The 16897-nt window shown below is 45.4% G+C and overlaps 1 protein-coding gene and 1 non-coding gene across 2 annotated transcripts in view; one reads left to right on the top strand and one right to left on the bottom strand.

Annotated features, from left to right (window-relative positions):
• Nucleotides 1-16897, top strand: part of LOC126188598 (hemicentin-2-like) — a 1730700-nt gene that overhangs the window by 180715 nt on the left and 1533088 nt on the right. The gene's annotated exons all lie outside the window — the stretch shown is intronic.
• On the bottom strand, nucleotides 5463-5546 carry Trnas-uga (transfer RNA serine (anticodon UGA)). Its single transcript has one exon. It is a non-coding gene; the product is annotated as a tRNA-Ser (tRNA).

The following is a 16897-nucleotide window of genomic DNA, read 5'->3' on the forward strand; positions in this document are numbered from 1 at the left end:
AAGTTCCCTTGCCGGTCTAGGAATGGTAGAACGATGGGTTCGATGACGGTTTGGATGTACCGTGCACTATTCAGTGTCCCCTCGACGATCACCAGTGGTGCACGGCCAGTGTAGGAGATCGCTCCCCACACCATGATGCCGGGTGTTGGCCCTGTGTGCCTCGGTCGTATGCAGTCCTGATTGTGGCGCTCACCTGCACGGCGCCAAACACGCATACGACCATCATTGGCACCAAGGCAGAAGCGACTCTCATCGCTGAAGACGACACGTCTCCATTCGTCCCTCCATTCACGCCTGTCGCGACACCACTGGAGGCGGGCTGCACGATGTTGGGGCGTGAGCGGAAGATGGCCTAATGGTGTGCGGGACCGTAGCCCAGCTTCATGGAGACGGTTGCGAATGGTCCTTGCTGATACCCCAGGAGCAACAGTGTCCCTAATTTGCTGGGAAGTGGCGGTGCGGTCCCCTACGGCACTGCGTAGGATCCTACGGTCTTGGCGTCCATCCGTGCGTCGCTGCGGTCCGGTCCCAGGTCGACGGGCACGTGCACCTTCCGCCGACCACTGGCGACAACATCGATGTACTGTGGAGACCTCACGCCCCACGTGTTGAGCAATTCGGCGGTACGTCCACCCGGCCTCCCGCATGCCCACTATACGCCCTCGCTCAAAGTCCGTCAACTGCACGTACGGTTCACGTCCACGCTGTCTCGGCATGCTACCAGTGTTAAAGACTGCGATGGAGCTCCGTATGCCACGGCAAACTGGCTGACACTGACGGCGGCGGTGCACAAATGCTGCGCAGCTAGCGCCATTCGACGGCCAACACCGCGGTTCCTGGTGTGTCCGCTGTGCCGTGCGTGTGATCATTGCTTGTACAGCCCTCTCGCAGTGTCCGGAGCAAGTATGGTGGGTCTGACACACCGGTGTCAATGTGTTCTTCTTTCCATTTCCAGGAGTGTATTTTGAAAGAGTATGTGAACAGAATACAGAATGCAGGCTTAGATAGTACTTTTGGGAATAATGATGAACAAAGGGAGATCTCCATGCAAAATACTGCAGTAAAACAAACCCTGTCCTTTCCTTTTGTGTCATCCCTCTATATGTCTGTGTACCCTTGTGTATTTGTGTTTTTCCTGTCTTTATGTGTTTAGCTGATGAGAGCTACGTTGTAGAATTTTTCTAATACTATGTTATTTACTTTGTAAAGATGTTGAGACATTATCTATTCTGTTTTGTTGCTCATATGTGAAGGTGATGTTTCAAAAGTTATTCTGATCTTTATGTATTTACTTATGTCATAATTCCTGTAACACTGATGTATGTGTTTATTTCTATTCTGTTGTAAAGCCTGTACTACAAATGTTATCTGTATTGTTATGTTTTTAATGATGTATTTTGTACCTTTGTTATTGTATTCTTATGTTATAAAATTGTAATTGACACCAGTTCATCAAATTAAGTATCATACCACTGCACACGTTTCTGTTGGTCATAGTATATGGACAATATGTGAGAAGTTGGGACTGTTAGTGTTTGCACGTGTGTTACTAATTCAGCAAGGGACTGGATAACAGCATTGCTGGTTCTAGGGACAATTCCAAAAACTTCGTGAGTGTACAAGTGGTGGTTAATGGACTTGCTATATTGTCTGCAAGACTTCTAAGGACAATTCCAAACACTTTGTGCGTGCACAAGTGGTGGTTTATGGACTTGCTATCTTCTCTGTAAGACTCTTCGATGGTGATTGTGCACCTGCCCAGTCGCAGCAGATGGCTGCTGGCCATCTCTACAAGGACTACTGTGGGTCTACACCTTTGATGACCCACCAATACCATTATTTCTACAAGGACTACAGTGGGTCTACACCTTTGCTGATTCACCAGTACCATTATTTCTACAAGGACTGCAGTGGGTCTGCACCTCTGGTGGCCCACCAATACCGTAATCTCTACCAGGACTACAGTGGGTCTACTCTGTGATGACCTACCTAACAATATTCTTCAAAACTTCGACTGACTCTGCTATGGGTTTGCTCTGTTGTGGCCCATTACCTGTCTGCATGTCAAGAGTCAGCACTGTCTTTCCGTTGGAAGGACAACACTACTTCTTCAAGACTGCATGGAAATCCACTACTGCATTTTCTTTTACTGCTCAGACTTTGAGAAAAACACAGCAATTTTACAGTGATGAACAATCTGGACTGTCTTTATGGACTGTGAGAAAATTTTAGCTTTTGACCAACATTGTATCAATAAGTGTGTGCATTTGATTTCTTTGTTATTGTAATTATGAAAAATTTTTTCAAATCTGTATTGGCCACTGCCAAAAATAATTTGTAAAATTTTTTGTGGGGAGCATGGGGGCTATGTAAGTAGGCTGTTTATGTTTTCTTATTGGCAACGTTACGTAGCGCTCTGTATGAAAATCACTGGCTGTGCTGTGTGCAGTCTGTGGCTAGTTTGCATTGTTGTCTGCCATTGTAGTGTTGGGCAGCTGGATGTGAACAGCGCGTAGCGTTGTGCAGTTGGAGGTGAGCCGCCAGCAGTGGTGGATGTGGGGAGAGAGATGGCGGAGCTTTGAAATTTGTTATACTGGATATTATGAACTGCTATATATATTATGACTATTAAGGTAAATACATTGTTTGTTCTCTATTAACATCTTTCAATTGCTAACTATGCCTATCAGTAGTTAGTGCCTTCTGTAGTTTGAATCTTTTATTTAACTGGCAATAGTGGCGCTCGCTGTATTGCAGTAGTTCGAGTAACGAAGATTTTTGTGAAGTAAGTGATTTGTGAAAGGTATAGTTTAATGTTTGTCTGGGCCATTCTTTTGTAGGGATTTTTGATAGACAGATTGCGTTGCGCTAAAATTATTGTGTGTCAGTTTAGGCACAGTCATGTACAATTGTTGAAAGGGGACGTTTCAACTGCTTGCCCGATAGTATTCTTAATGTTGAAGTCATCCCAGCTTCCTTTACTTTACTGCGCTGTGACTACAGCTCTCAATCTTGAATGGCAACCAGTGAAATTGTTTCTCACTACGTGGATGTTAAACGTCGCTCACCTAGCTAACCCCTCTTTCGATGACGCGCTGCGAGCCGTATGGGAGCGTACTCCACTGGAAAGAACTCTTCCATTATTGGCTGGTGGACACAACTCAGCTGACAAGATCGAGGCTCGGGAAAGATTCGATACCTCTTTTTTGCACCCAAAGCACGAGATTCTCGGAGATATTAACTAATATTATTGTCCCATCCTGAGTGATCTTTGTGATGCTGCGGACCACGCCGCTCTGCGAATTGCGGATGTTGGGCTAAAAAGGCTTGACCTTGAAGAGGATATAAACGGAAGGTTTAAAACGCGATCCAAACTACGTTCATTGGTGACGGAGAACCGCCTTCCTTATATCATTTGCTTCGGCATCAACCCCGTCGCCGACCCACTTGTATTCATCCCCTCATGACAAATGAAGGACGTGTCGTAAAGGCACATGATGATATAGTGCGTGTCTTACGTCAATACTAATCAGATATCTGCGACATCGACAAGTCCAGTTACTCCTTTTACAACTCTTGTCAGCACCTTGGATACGACAATTACATCTGAACATAATGAAACGGTCTTAGCTGCCTTTCAGCCTGAGTAAGTTTGCAAACTTATTGTGGGATCGCCTATCCTAAAGTTCCCGGATCTCAATGTACTTCCCAAGGAATTTTATGTGCGCTTTTGACCGCTGTTGGATGCTACCTTTAAGTTCCTTTAGAACGAAATGGTAAAGGCGAGAGCAGTGACAACCTCGTTCAAAGTGGGAAAAATTGGAATAATCCAGAAACGTCCTGGACCGGCTGCCGCTGATAGCTTTCGCCCAATTACTTTGTTAAAAGTTGATTATGAGGGGGCAGTTGATTGTAGGCTGTCGGCTCTGATGGAGAAGATTGTTGAGAAACATCAGAGCTGCGTACCTGGTCGTACCGTTCTTATTCCTGTAGTTGAATGTCGTGACGTGGTTTCGGTCGCTGCAGTAACGTTGGTCCATTGATCTCTTGCTTTTTTTTACACTTTGATAAGGCATTTGACGGTGTTAATCACGACTTTTTGCTTCTGATTCTGGAGACAGTTGAATTTACTGTTGACACACGGAGTGTGTTCCCAAATCTGTTTACGGGTATTTCAGATTCGGTGCTTGTGTTAACGTCCAGCTGATGGACCCGATAAATATCTGTCGCGGAGTGCCTCAAGGGAGCTCTCTGTTAACGACATTTTATGTGTTGCCTCTGGAGCCCCTACTGCGGATGCTGGTATCCCAGCTGAAAGATTGGACGCTTTCCGGAGAGACAGTTGCTGTTCGTGCATACGCGGATCACGTGTAGGTTTTGCTCCGTAATCCTGCGGTGATACCTCGACTAAAGGAGTTTAGATGCACTGCTTAATGAAGGTTAAAGGCAGGCTACCTACTTTGCGAGATTTTGGTAACGCGGTTGTTCCATGGGCTACTGCAGTGGATCGGCATACGTCTCTCGGTATCATCCTTGATCGTTGTCCACTCAAAATGGGGACGCTCAAATAGAAGTCTGTTACGGACAAAATTACAGGTGCGATACTACAATATGAAAGGGGTTCTCTTGCTCTGCTCCAGAAAGTCCGAATATTGGATACAAATATGTTACGCGAAGATTATTACATGGCCTAAGTTTATGCTCTTGCCTCGATGTTGGCAAAGAAACTACATCAGTTATCCTGTCGTTTCTTATGCCTCGAAGCCTCGATGTTGGCAAAGAAACTACATCAGTTATCCGGTCGTTTCTTATGGAAACGACGTATATTTCGGTTACAGTATGAGTTGGTGACGAAGCCTCGTTGCTTTGGGGGATTAGGCCAGGCTAATATACGAGGTAAGACGCAGATGCTATACGTGCGACGTACTGTTTTGACGATAACTCAAGAATCTCACACATTCGCGTCTCGTTTATTTTTCTGTGTCCTCCCTGCTCGTCTTGACCCCCTATTGATGTTGGTCGCATAACTTACAAGTTAAAGCACATTCCTCTTGCGGTGAGATGTTTTGGTGCTAAGATTTTATGGAGACCTATCTTCAGTGTGAAATTCCTAAAGACTTGTTGGGAAGGAGTCCCTTCCACGAATCTTGTTGAGAAACAGTGGCCGCAAACAACCTAGACGACAATTTGGTTCAACACCAATCTTCTGATTCTGTCGATGCGCATAGCGTCCTCGTGGTCTACTGTAGTAAATAACTTGAACGAGCGACTTTTCCATTTTGGGCTTAGCGACACGGACTTACGTAGTCGTTGTACGTGTGTAGATACTAAAATACATCATATGATAAAAAAATGGTTCAAATGGCTCTGAGCACTATGGGACTTAGCTGCTGAGGTCATCAGTTCTCCTAGACCTTAGAACTACTTAAACCTAACTAACCTAAGGACGTCACACACATCCATGCCAGAGGCAGGATTCGAACCTGCGACCGTAGCGGTCGCTCAGTTTCAGACTGTAGCGCCTAGAACCACTCGGCCACTCCGGCCGGCATCATAATATTGCAAACGGGTCTTGGATTAGGACAGAATTGGCCTTTCTTACTCGATTTTCTGAGACTGTATGCGCTACAGATATGATACTACTCCCAGACTCTTCCATATTTTCACAGTCGAAAACCCGTACCGTAATGTGGTTGATGGACACCCCGTTCATTATGTCGTACAAGGCGAAGGTGAAGATCGTATGGCCTTCAGGCAGTACATGATCACGGTTACTGGACATGCCTGCGACTGCCACGTTATCAAGATCTCTTCGCCAACATGTTGAGTCTTGCTTTTTTGGCAGCAAAGAGTTGGTTAATTTCATTTTCCTGATGATAGGTAGTGTTCTTTGTTATGTATGTTCCCACCTGTTTGACTGGGCTTCTTCTCTCCGAGTTTCTCTGCTCGTTTTGTTTTGGTTTTTGCCTCAGTATCGCTCCAGTTCTATTCTATAATGTGTATAGATAATGCATATATACACGAGAACATATAATCCTTGCAATGAAATAGGAATTTTTCTCTAGATGGAAGGCTTAGTTTGGAATTTTTGATGTTACCTGATTTCATTGTCGTATTGCTTCACATTGTACATAAAAACTAAAAAAAGTATAAAAAACACAAAAGAAATAAAATTTATAAAAAATATTACGTGATGATTGGACTATGGCCTATTTAAGTTTCGTGATAGTTCCAAGTCACTCTGATAAAAGAAAATAAGGTGACAGCGGTCGACAAGCGGGAAATCCGGGTTCGAGCTCCGATCCAGCAAAAATTTTCACTATCGCCATTCGGTTCCACAGCTGATGCTTGTCCATGCTCGTAATCGAGAATACATTTATGTATTAGGGAGGAAGTTTGTAGACTCCTTTGGGAAAATTTCAAATTTCTGCGTGGTAGTATGAAACACTTATAGGTTCCGAAAAAGTGACCCTTCAATTGTGTTGTGCAGTGTAGGAGTCTCAGACGTTTAGCAGCTGACGCATTTACTTGTAATGAACGGCCAGTGTCGGTTGGTCACAGTCAGTGTGGTCCCTGCCGCCGTTGGATAAGCAGCTGCAGCAGCAAGTCGTATACTCCTAGCTCACTCATTTGATACATAGTTTAATTCTTAATTTCTTTGCGTGTTTTTGATACTTGCATTGTTTAATTCATAAATTTCGGGCGTATTATAGTATTTGAGAGTTGTAGCATCGCGTTTTAGTACCTGAATAGTGTAAAATCGCGTAGTCTCCTTCCGCCGCCGAGCAGTGTGTCAGCAGTGCACAAGTGGCAACATTACTGAATTTACTAGGCAATGTTGTATTTCAATAACGGTTTAAATTTTGTGTCGATTTGTTTGCGCTCTCTGTAGATTAGTTCAGACGTTCTTTGCACAACAGTTTTTAGCATGAATAGGGACTGCAACTGCTGTGTTCGGATGCAGGCTGAGTTGGCATCCCTTCGCTCCCAGCTTCAGGCAGTGTTGGCTTCAGTCACACAGCTTGAGGCTGTTGCCAATGGGCATCACTGTGGGGGTCCGGATGGGGGTTTGTCGGGGACGGCCAGCTAGCCCCACGCATCCCCCGATCGGACTACGACTGTGGTTGCCCGGGATACTGACCGCATTGAGGCCGATCCCCCACCTGTGGTAGAGTGGGAGGTCAGACATTCCGGAGGGCTGAACGGAAGGCCTCTCCAGTTTGTCTGACGAACCGGTTTCAGGTTCTGTCTCTGGCTGATACTGATCTTCGGCCTGACATGGCTGCTCGTCCTGTTCCAGAGGTTGCCCCTCAGTCTGCAAGATCCGGGCGGTCGCAGAGGGTGAGCTTACTGGTAGTTGGGAGCTCCAACGTCAGGCACGTAATGGGGCCCCTTAGGGATATGGCAGCAAGGGAGGGGAAGAAAACCAAAGTGCACTCCGTGTGCATACCGGGGGGAGTCATTCCAGATGTGGAAAGGGTCCTTCCGGATGCCATGAAGGGTACAGGGTGCACCCATCTGCAGGTGGTCGCTCATGTCGGCACCAATGATGTGTGTCGCTATGGATCGGAGGAAATCCTCTCTGGCTTCCGGCGGCTATCTGATTTGGTGAAGACTGCCAGTCTCGCTAGCGGGATGAAAGCAGAGCTCACCATCTGCAGCATCGTCGACAGGACTGACTGCGGACCTTTGGTACAGAGCAGAGTGGAGGGTCTGAGTCAGAGGCTGAGACGGTTCTGCGACCGTGTGGGCTGCAGATTCCTCGACTTGCGCCATAAGTTGGTGGGGTTTCGGGTTCCGCTGGATAGGTCAGGAGTCCCCTACACGCAACTAGCGGCTAAACGGGTAGCATAGGTTGTGTGGCGTGGGCTGGGCGGTTTTTTAGGTTAGATGGCCTTGGGCAAGTACAGAAAGGGCAACAGCCTCAACGGGTGCGGGGCAAAGTCAGGACATGCGGGGACCAAGAAGCAATCGGTATTGTAATTGTAAACGGTCGAAGCTGCGTTGGTAAAGTACCGGAACTTCAAGCGCTGATAGAAAGCACCGAAGCTAAATTCGTTATAGGTACAGAAAGCTGGCTGAAGCCAGAGATAAATTCTGCCGAAAGTTTTACAAAGGTACAGACGGTGTTTAGAAAGGATAGATTGCATGCAACCGGTGGTGGAGTGTTGGTCGCTGTTAGTAGTAGTTTATCCTGTAGTGAAGTAGAAGTGGATTGTTCCTGTGAATTATTATGGGTGGAGGTTACATTGAACAACCGAGCTAGGTTAATAATTGGCTCCTTTTACCGACCCCCCGACTCAGCAGCATTAGTGGCAGAACAACTGAGAGAAAATTTGGAATACATTTCACATAAATTTTCTCAGCATGTTATAGTCTTAGGTGGAGATTTCAATTTACCAGATATAGACTGGGACACTCAGATGTTTAGGACGGGTGGTAGGGACAGAGCATCGAGTGACATTATACTGAGTGCACTATCCGAAAATTACCTCGAGCAATTAAACAGAGAACCGACTCGTAAAGATAACATCTTGGACCTACTGATAACAAACAGACCCGAACTTTTCGACTCGGTAAGTGCAGAACAGGGAATCAGTGATCATAAGGCCGTTGCAGCATCCCTGAATATGGAAGTTAATAGGAATATAAAAAAAGGGAGGAAGGTTTATCTGTTCAGCAAGAGTAATAGAAGGCAGATTTCAGACTACCTAACAGATCAAAACGAAAATTTCTGTTCCGACACTGACAATGTTGGGTGTTTATGGAAAAAGTTCAAGGCAATCGTAAAATGCGTTTTAGACAGGTACGTGCCGAGTAAAACTGTGAGGGTCGAGAAAAACCCATCGTGGTACAACAACAAGGTTAGGAAACTACTGCGAAAGCAAAGAGAGCTTCACTCCAAGTTTAAACGCAGCCAAAACCTCTCAGACAAACAGAAACTAAACGATGTCAAAGTTAGCGTAAGGAGGGCTACGCGTGAAGCGTTCAGTGAATTCGAAAGTAAGATACTAGGTACCGACTTGACAGAAAATCCTAGGAAGTTCTGGTCTTACGTTAAATCAGTAAGTGGCTCGAAACAGCATGTCCAGACACTCCGGGATGATGATGGCATTGAAACAGAGGATGACAAGCGTAAAGCTGAAATACTAGACACCTTTTTCCAAAGCTGTTTCACAGAGGAAGACTGCACTGCAGTTCCTTCTCTAAATCCTCGCACAAATTAAAAAAATGGCTGACATCGAAATAAGTGTCCAAGGAATAGAAAAGCAACTGGAATCACTCAACAGAGGAAAGTCCACTGGACCTGACGGGATGCCAATTCGATTCTACACAGAGTACGCGAAAGAACTTGCCCCCCTTCTAACAGCGGTGTACCGCAAGTCTCTAGAGGAACGGAAGGTTCCAAATGATTGGAAAAGAGCACAGGTAGTCCCAGTCTTCAAGAAGGGTCGTCGAGCAGATGCGCAAAACTATAGACCTATATCTCTGACGTCGATCTGTTGTAGAATTTTAGAACATGTTTTTTGCTCGAGTATCATGTCGTTTTTGGAAACTCAGAATCTACTATGTAGGAATCAACATGGATTCCGGAAACAGCTATCGTGTGAGACCCAACTCGCTTTATTTGTTCATGAGACCCAGAAAATATTAGATACAGGCTCCCAGGTAGATGCTATTTTCCTTTACTTCCGGAAGGCGTTCGATACAGTTGCGCACTGTCGCCTGATAAACAAAGTAAGAGCCTACGGAATATCAGATCAGCTGTGTGGCTGGATTGAAGAGTTTATAGCAAACAGAACACAGCATGTTGTTATCAACGGAGAGACGTCTACAGACGTTAAAGTAAGCTCTGGCGTGCCACAGGGGAGTGTTATGGGACCATTGCTTTTCACAATATATATAAATGACCTAGTAGATAGTGTCGGAAGTTCCATGCGGCTTTTCGCGGATGATGCTGTAGTATACAGAGAAGTTGCAGCATTAGAAAATTGTAGCGAAATGCAGGAAGATCTGCAGCGGATAGGCACTTGGTGCAGGGAGTGGCAACTGACCCTTAACATAGACAAATGTAATGTATTGCGAATACATAGAAAGAAGGATCCTTTATTGTATGATTATATGATAGCGGAACAAACACTGGTAGCAGTTACTTCTGTAAAATATCTGGGAGTATGCGTGCGGAACGATTTGAAGTGGAATGATCATATAAAATTAATTGTTGGTAAGGCGGGTACCAGGTTGAGATTCATTGGGAGAGTCCTTAGAAAATGTAGTCCATCAACAAAGGAGGTGGCTTACAAAACACTCGTTCGACCTATACTTAAGTATTGCTCATCAGTGTGGGATCCGTACCAGATCGGGTTGACGGAGAAGATAGAGAAGATCCAAAGAAGAGCAGCGCGTTTCGTCACAGGGTTATTGGGTAACCGTGATAGCGTTACGGAGATGTTTAACAAACTCAAGTGGCAGACTCTGCAAGAGAGGCGCTCTGCATCGCGGTGTAGCTTTCTCGCCAGGTTTCGAGAGGGTGCGTTTCTGGATGAGGTATCGAATATATTGCTTCCCCCTACTTATACCTCCCGAGGAGATCACAAATGTAAAATTAGAGAGATTCGAGCGCGGACTGAGGCTTTGCGGCAGTTGTTCTTCCCGCGAACCATACGCGACTGGAACAGGAAAGGGAAGTAATGACAGTGGCACGTAAAGTGCCCTCCGCCACACACCGTTGGGTGGCTTGCGGAGTATAAATGTAGATATAGATGTAGAAGGTCTGGAAAAGGCTGCACGAAAATTCGTACAATATGTTGAAAACTTATCAAACTACTTCAAAGACTACTGACGTGGTTCTAAATTTGTCTAAGAAACGTAACCTCCAATGACTGCAATAACAATAAACCATTAGTATTATCTCTCCACTTATAAAAAATCCTGTGTATAAAAACTTGTAGGGCTGTATCAATTTGTAAGTACGAACTATGTGAGAAAAGTAATGAGACTGACAACACTGCAAGCGCTCTGACAACGCTGTGGTATCCTACTGGAACAGTCACGTGTGTTCATCCCTTGCTGACGCTCAGTCCGAGATCTGCTCCGTAGAGCCATAACGTGATTTTTAAGAGCGTCATCAGTGAAGTTGTGTTTTTGTTGTGTGTTACGGAAATGAAACAATTTCAATTCAGTTCAGTTTATTGCTGCGAATTTTAGACCTGTAACCGGAAAACTCTAAACTGGTAGTACATATTCGTTAATCACAGTGACATACAATGTTTTAGATTACGTATTTAGTAATAAATCGTGTTAACATCAACCATTCGTAATATTAATGTAGATATAAAGCAGACTTTTGAAAAATGGGAATCAACTTAAAAAAATAAAAGAAATTAAATTGCATTCCGTGTGAATAACTTCCATCGCATATTACTAGATATGTCACAGGAAGCCTCGGAAGAACTGGAGGTTTGTCGACTAAATTCACGTACTTCTAGACTTATTGTTGCTGCACTACTTTAGATCACCCATGCTGGAAAGTGCGTGCCAGGCAGTCCCTGATTGAACTCATACCCGTGTGGGTGGCCATAGCATCTTTCTTTCAGTTTTATTTTATATATATATGGTTTCCCCCTTCAAGCTTATTTCGTGAGATATTTAGCCCGGTCACGATCAATGGACCACCCTGCATATATATACACTACTGGCCATTAAAATTGCTACACCAAAAAGAAATGCAGATGATAAACGGATATTCATTGGACAAATATATTATACTAGAACTGACATATGATTACATTTTCACGCAGTTTGGGTGCATAGATCCTGAGAAATCAGTACCCAGAACAACCACCTCTGGCCGTAATAACGGCCTTGATACGCCTGGGCATTGACTCAAACAGAGCTTGGATGACGTGTACAGCTACAGCTGCCCATGCAGCTTCAACACCATACCACAGTTCATCAAGAGTAGTGACTGGCGTATTGTGACGAGCCAGTTGCTCGGCCACCATTGACCAGACGTTTTCAATTAGTGAGAGATCTGAAGAATATGCTGGCCAGGGCAGCAGTCGAACATTTTCTGTATCCATAAAGGCCCGTACAGGACCTGCAACATGCGGTCGTGCATTATCCTGCTGAAATGTAGGGTTTCGCAGGGATCGAATGAAGGGTAGAGACACGGGTCGTAACACATCTGAAATGAAAGTCCACTGTTCATAGTGCCGTCAATGTGAACAAGAGGTGACTGAGACGTGTAACCAGTGGCACCCCATACCATCACGCCGGGTGACACGCCAGTATGGCGATGACAAATACACGCTTCCAGTGTCCATTCATCACAATGTCGCCAAACATGGATGCGACCATCATGATGTTGTAAACAGAACTTGAATTCATCCGAAAAAATGACGTTTTGCCATTCGTGCACCCAGGTTCGTCGTTGAGTACACCATCGCAGACGCTCCTGTCTGTGATGCAGCGTCAAGCGTAGCGGCAGCCATGGTCTCCGAGCTGATAGTCCATGCTGCTGCAAACGTCGTAGAAATGTTCGTGCAGATGGTTGTTGTCTTGCAAACGATCCTATCTGTTGACTGAGGGATCGAGACGTGGCTGCACGATCCGTTACAGCCACGCGGATAAGATGCCTGTCATCTCGACAGGTAGCGATACGAGGCCGTTGGGATCCAGCACGGCGTTCCGTATTACCCTCGTGAACCCACCGATTCCATATTCTGCTAACGGTCATTATATCTCGACCAAAGCTAGCAGCAATGGCGCGATACGATAAAGCGCAATCGCGATAGGCTACAATCCGACATTTATCAACGTCGGAAACGTGAAGGTACGCATTTCTCCTCCTTCCTCGAGGCATCACAACAACGTTTCACCAGGCAACAACGTGTATGAGAAATCTGCTGGAAACTTTCCTCATGTCAGCACGCTGTAGGTGTCGCCACCGGCACCAACCTTGTGTGAATGGTCTGAAAAGCTAATCATTTTCATATCATAGCATCTTCTTCCTGTAGGTTAAATTTCGCGTCTGTAGCACGTCAGCTTCGTGGTGTAGCAATTTTAATGGCCGGCAATGTATAAGGAAAAAATAAAACCAGAAGAAATAAAACAGAAACCACAGGGTGTCACACCTAATTCTGCCATCTCAAATATCTCTGGAACAATAACAGATATTCAAAAACGTGACATGGCAGTGTGTTATGGCTTCAGTTATTACCACGGAGAAGCACGCTGTCTTGGCTGCCTGCCTCGCTTGACGCTGCCAGCTGTGGGCGCGGCTGCTGCCGGCAGAGAAGGCAGCTGGCGGCCAACAGACTGACGCAGCGCGGCGTCCCAGCTGCTGCTGCTGCTGCTGCTACTGTTGCTACTGCGGCTATTGCGTCGTGGCCGCACGCCCGACGCGGCTGCTGAGGTGGCGGAACGCTACACAAGCTCCCCATCGGTCGCTTGTCCACGATGTGGCGAGCGAACGCACTTCAAAACATTAACGGTGTTCTATGCGTACTTTACGATGTCTACGAATCTAACCATTAACGCACTGCAGTACCGAACACTTTTAATGACACGTCTTCAAACGCTGTCGCGGCAGCGATCTTCACAGCATTACGAAAATGGAACAGTGGAATTTAGAGCAACGTTGTGCCATCAAGTTTTATGTTAAACTTAGTGAATCGGCGTGTGCGACTTTCGAAAAGTTGAAATAGACCTATGGGAAATATTCCTTATCAATAGCACAGTTTTATCGCTGGAATAAATAATTTTTGAAAGACCGAGAACACGTTGGAGATGTGCCTTTCCCAGAGAGACCTTCATTTTCAAATCAAAAATCAAAACAAAGCTGATCTGCTATTTGAAAGTAGTAGTATGGCACATATAGAATTTGTACCTCCAGGACAAACTGTCAGCCAAGGGTTCTACAAAGTTATCCTTGAAAGGTTTAGGAGAAGTGTTAAGTGAGTGAGACCGGACGTTGCACACGAGTGGATGCTGCATCATGACAACGCCCCAAGTCACACGGTCACCCCCATCACGGAATCCTCGACTCCGAAAGGCATTCCTGGTGTCCCAAATCTCTCCCCCACTCCCCGTATCCACCTGATCCGTATCCTTGCGACTTTTTTCTTTTCCCGAAACTGAAAAATGTCTTATAAGGATGTCAGTTTGGGAGTATGGAGAACATTCAAAACTACGTTACTGCCATGTTAAAGGCCCTGTCATTTCAGCGCTGCAGACAAGACTGGGAACAACGAATCCGACGTTGTATGTGCGCCGAACGGAACTGCTTTGAAGGGGTCAGTATTGTTCTTTGAAAAAATAAAAACTCTGGTAGATAAAAATATCAGTCCCATTATTTTTCTTACGCACCTCCTATATTGTATTGTGTATTGAACCGGGGACCTAGAAACGACATAGAGGCTTCGTTGCGCCGTAGCCCTCAGTGGTTAACAGTTAACAACCCCCTAACAGGCCATAGCACTCCACCCACGCCAACACCGCCCTGCACACCGAAACCAGGGTTATTGTGCGGTTTAGCCACCAGTGGACACCTCCCCCCCTCCCCCCCAACCGACGGGAACGTCCTATACCAGACGAGTGTAACCACAAATGTTTGCGTGCTGGGTAATTATAGCGTACGCCTACGTAGAGACAGTGGTTCAGCAGCATTCGCCGACATAGTGTAACTGAGGCGGAATAAGGGGAACCAGCCCTCATTCACCTCAGCCCTCATTCACCTCAGGCTGGCCGTCACAGCGGACCTGGACACCAGCGCGCCCGGCGGATTCGTGCCGGACACCGGCACGCCTTCTAGCTCTGGAAGCAGCGCGTTAGACCGTGCGGCTAGCCGGACAGGCACCTCGTATATACTTCAGATCGATAAAGGGAAGCAGTTACACTTGTGGGTGACCCTTCGCAACCAACTTCCTGTACAGGACCGCTTAAGCGGCCGTGCACAACGTTACACCGATATGACGTGGTTCAGGTCCACCACTGCCACTGGATCCTTATTGTAGTGTCCACAAGCAATAATGTTTAACCGGTGTAGGTGGGAGGGGTAACAACGGTTTCCCAGCCTACGGCAAATGACAGAAGTCACCTGCTGTCACGTCCTCACCGAGCAGAACCAGGGTCGAAGAGAGATATTCGATTCTGTGGCCGCCAGGTACAATGCTGTTGTTTGAAAACAATAAAATGAAAACTTTAGTAGATAAAAAATTAGTCTCATTACTTTTTCCACACACCTCGTATATGAAATGGAACGATAGCATACGTTCAATTGTGGAAAAATCCGGCGGCAAACTTCGGATCTCTCGTAACATAGGAGTACTGCTGTGCGGTGTGGGATCCGCATCAGATGGGACTGACGGGTGACATTGAAAAAGTACAAAGAAGGGCAGCTCGTTTTGTATTATCGCGAAATAGGGGAGATAGTGTCACAGACATTACACGTAAATTGGAGTGGCAATCATTAAAACAAAGGCGTTTTTCGTTGCGACGAGATCTTCTCATGAAATTTCAATCCTCCTCCGATTGCGAAAACATTCTGTTGGCTTCCACCTACATAGGGAGAAATGATCATCATGATAAAATAAGAGAAATCAGGGCTCACACGGAAAAATTTAAGTGCTTGTTTATCCCATGTGCCGGTCGAGAGTGGAACGGTAGAGAGACAGCATGAAGGTCGTTCACTGAAACCTCTGCCAGGCACTTTATTGTGAATAGCAGAGTAATCACGTAGTTGTAGAGGAAAATGTAATCAGTGTACAAAGAAGATATCTCACAAAAAAAGTCGTTCGGTCCACCACAGAATATTCCTCAAGAGCGAGAGACCCGGTTCATATAGGACTAACGTATACAAAGAAAAGCGGGACGAATTGTCACAGTTTTGTTGTACCCATGGGCGTGCGTCACGAAGTTGCTGAAAAATCTAAGAGGTAATCGCGTGGGGATTGACAAAACTCTCTCTTGAAAGCTCGCTTACATTTAAGAACGAGTTTTAACTGAGTAATCAAGGAATATACAACAATCTTGTACTTACCGCTCCTGTAGAGAAAGTGAATAAATGTTCAAGCTACGTAGACCGTGTACAGAGGCATTTCTGCTTATATTCAAAGGGAAGAATCCTTAACAAATGGTAGAATGGGATGGATCCTTTTCTAATCACTTCACAGTGAATGATACAGTATGGAAATAAACTTAGATATTGGCGGAGGAACTAATAGGGATTTCTAAGCTTTCTAAACTGAAACCCATCTCATCACGAAATGTAATGTGTTAGATTAGATTAGATTAGATTAATATTAGTTCCATGGATCATGAATACGATATGTCGTAATGATGTGGAAAGAGTCCGTAAAAGAAACGAGACGCTTAACTAGGAGAAGATGTGAGCTTTTACCTCACTGTTTGACAGAGGAATGAGGTTACGCATGTTAATATCTTAGAAGAAAGTTACGGTATTGACAAAAGGTAATGCTTTCGCTTTTTCTGAATTTCAAGAAGGAGAGTGTGGAGTAACTTACTCCAGAGAGGGCGGAAGAAGCTGTTTGCGAACTCACTCGCTTTGTGCACGGACGCAGCTAAGGTACCAGAGAAGTGAGATCTTTTGCTGCGATTGTGACAATGAAGTGGGATGAATGGACAAAGAAGCCGATACAGTAAACATAGCGTATGGCAGCCCTGTAACTTAGTCCGATACAACTAGATTTATGATCCACTGACATGTTTGCATAAACGGCTGGTGTAGATATAACGCACAGGCGGTCATAGTTGGCTCTAACCGTCTTTTTCACTATTCGTGTCATGTTGGATTATATCGCAGTAGTGGAAGTTCTGCAACAGTTCTCGTTTCACATCCTGTGAAAGCTTATTTCGAAACTTCTAGAATTCATAC

This window comes from Schistocerca cancellata, chromosome 5 (genome assembly GCF_023864275.1).
Source record: "Schistocerca cancellata isolate TAMUIC-IGC-003103 chromosome 5, iqSchCanc2.1, whole genome shotgun sequence".
In the NCBI taxonomy this organism is placed as follows: Eukaryota; Metazoa; Arthropoda; class Insecta; order Orthoptera; family Acrididae; genus Schistocerca; species Schistocerca cancellata.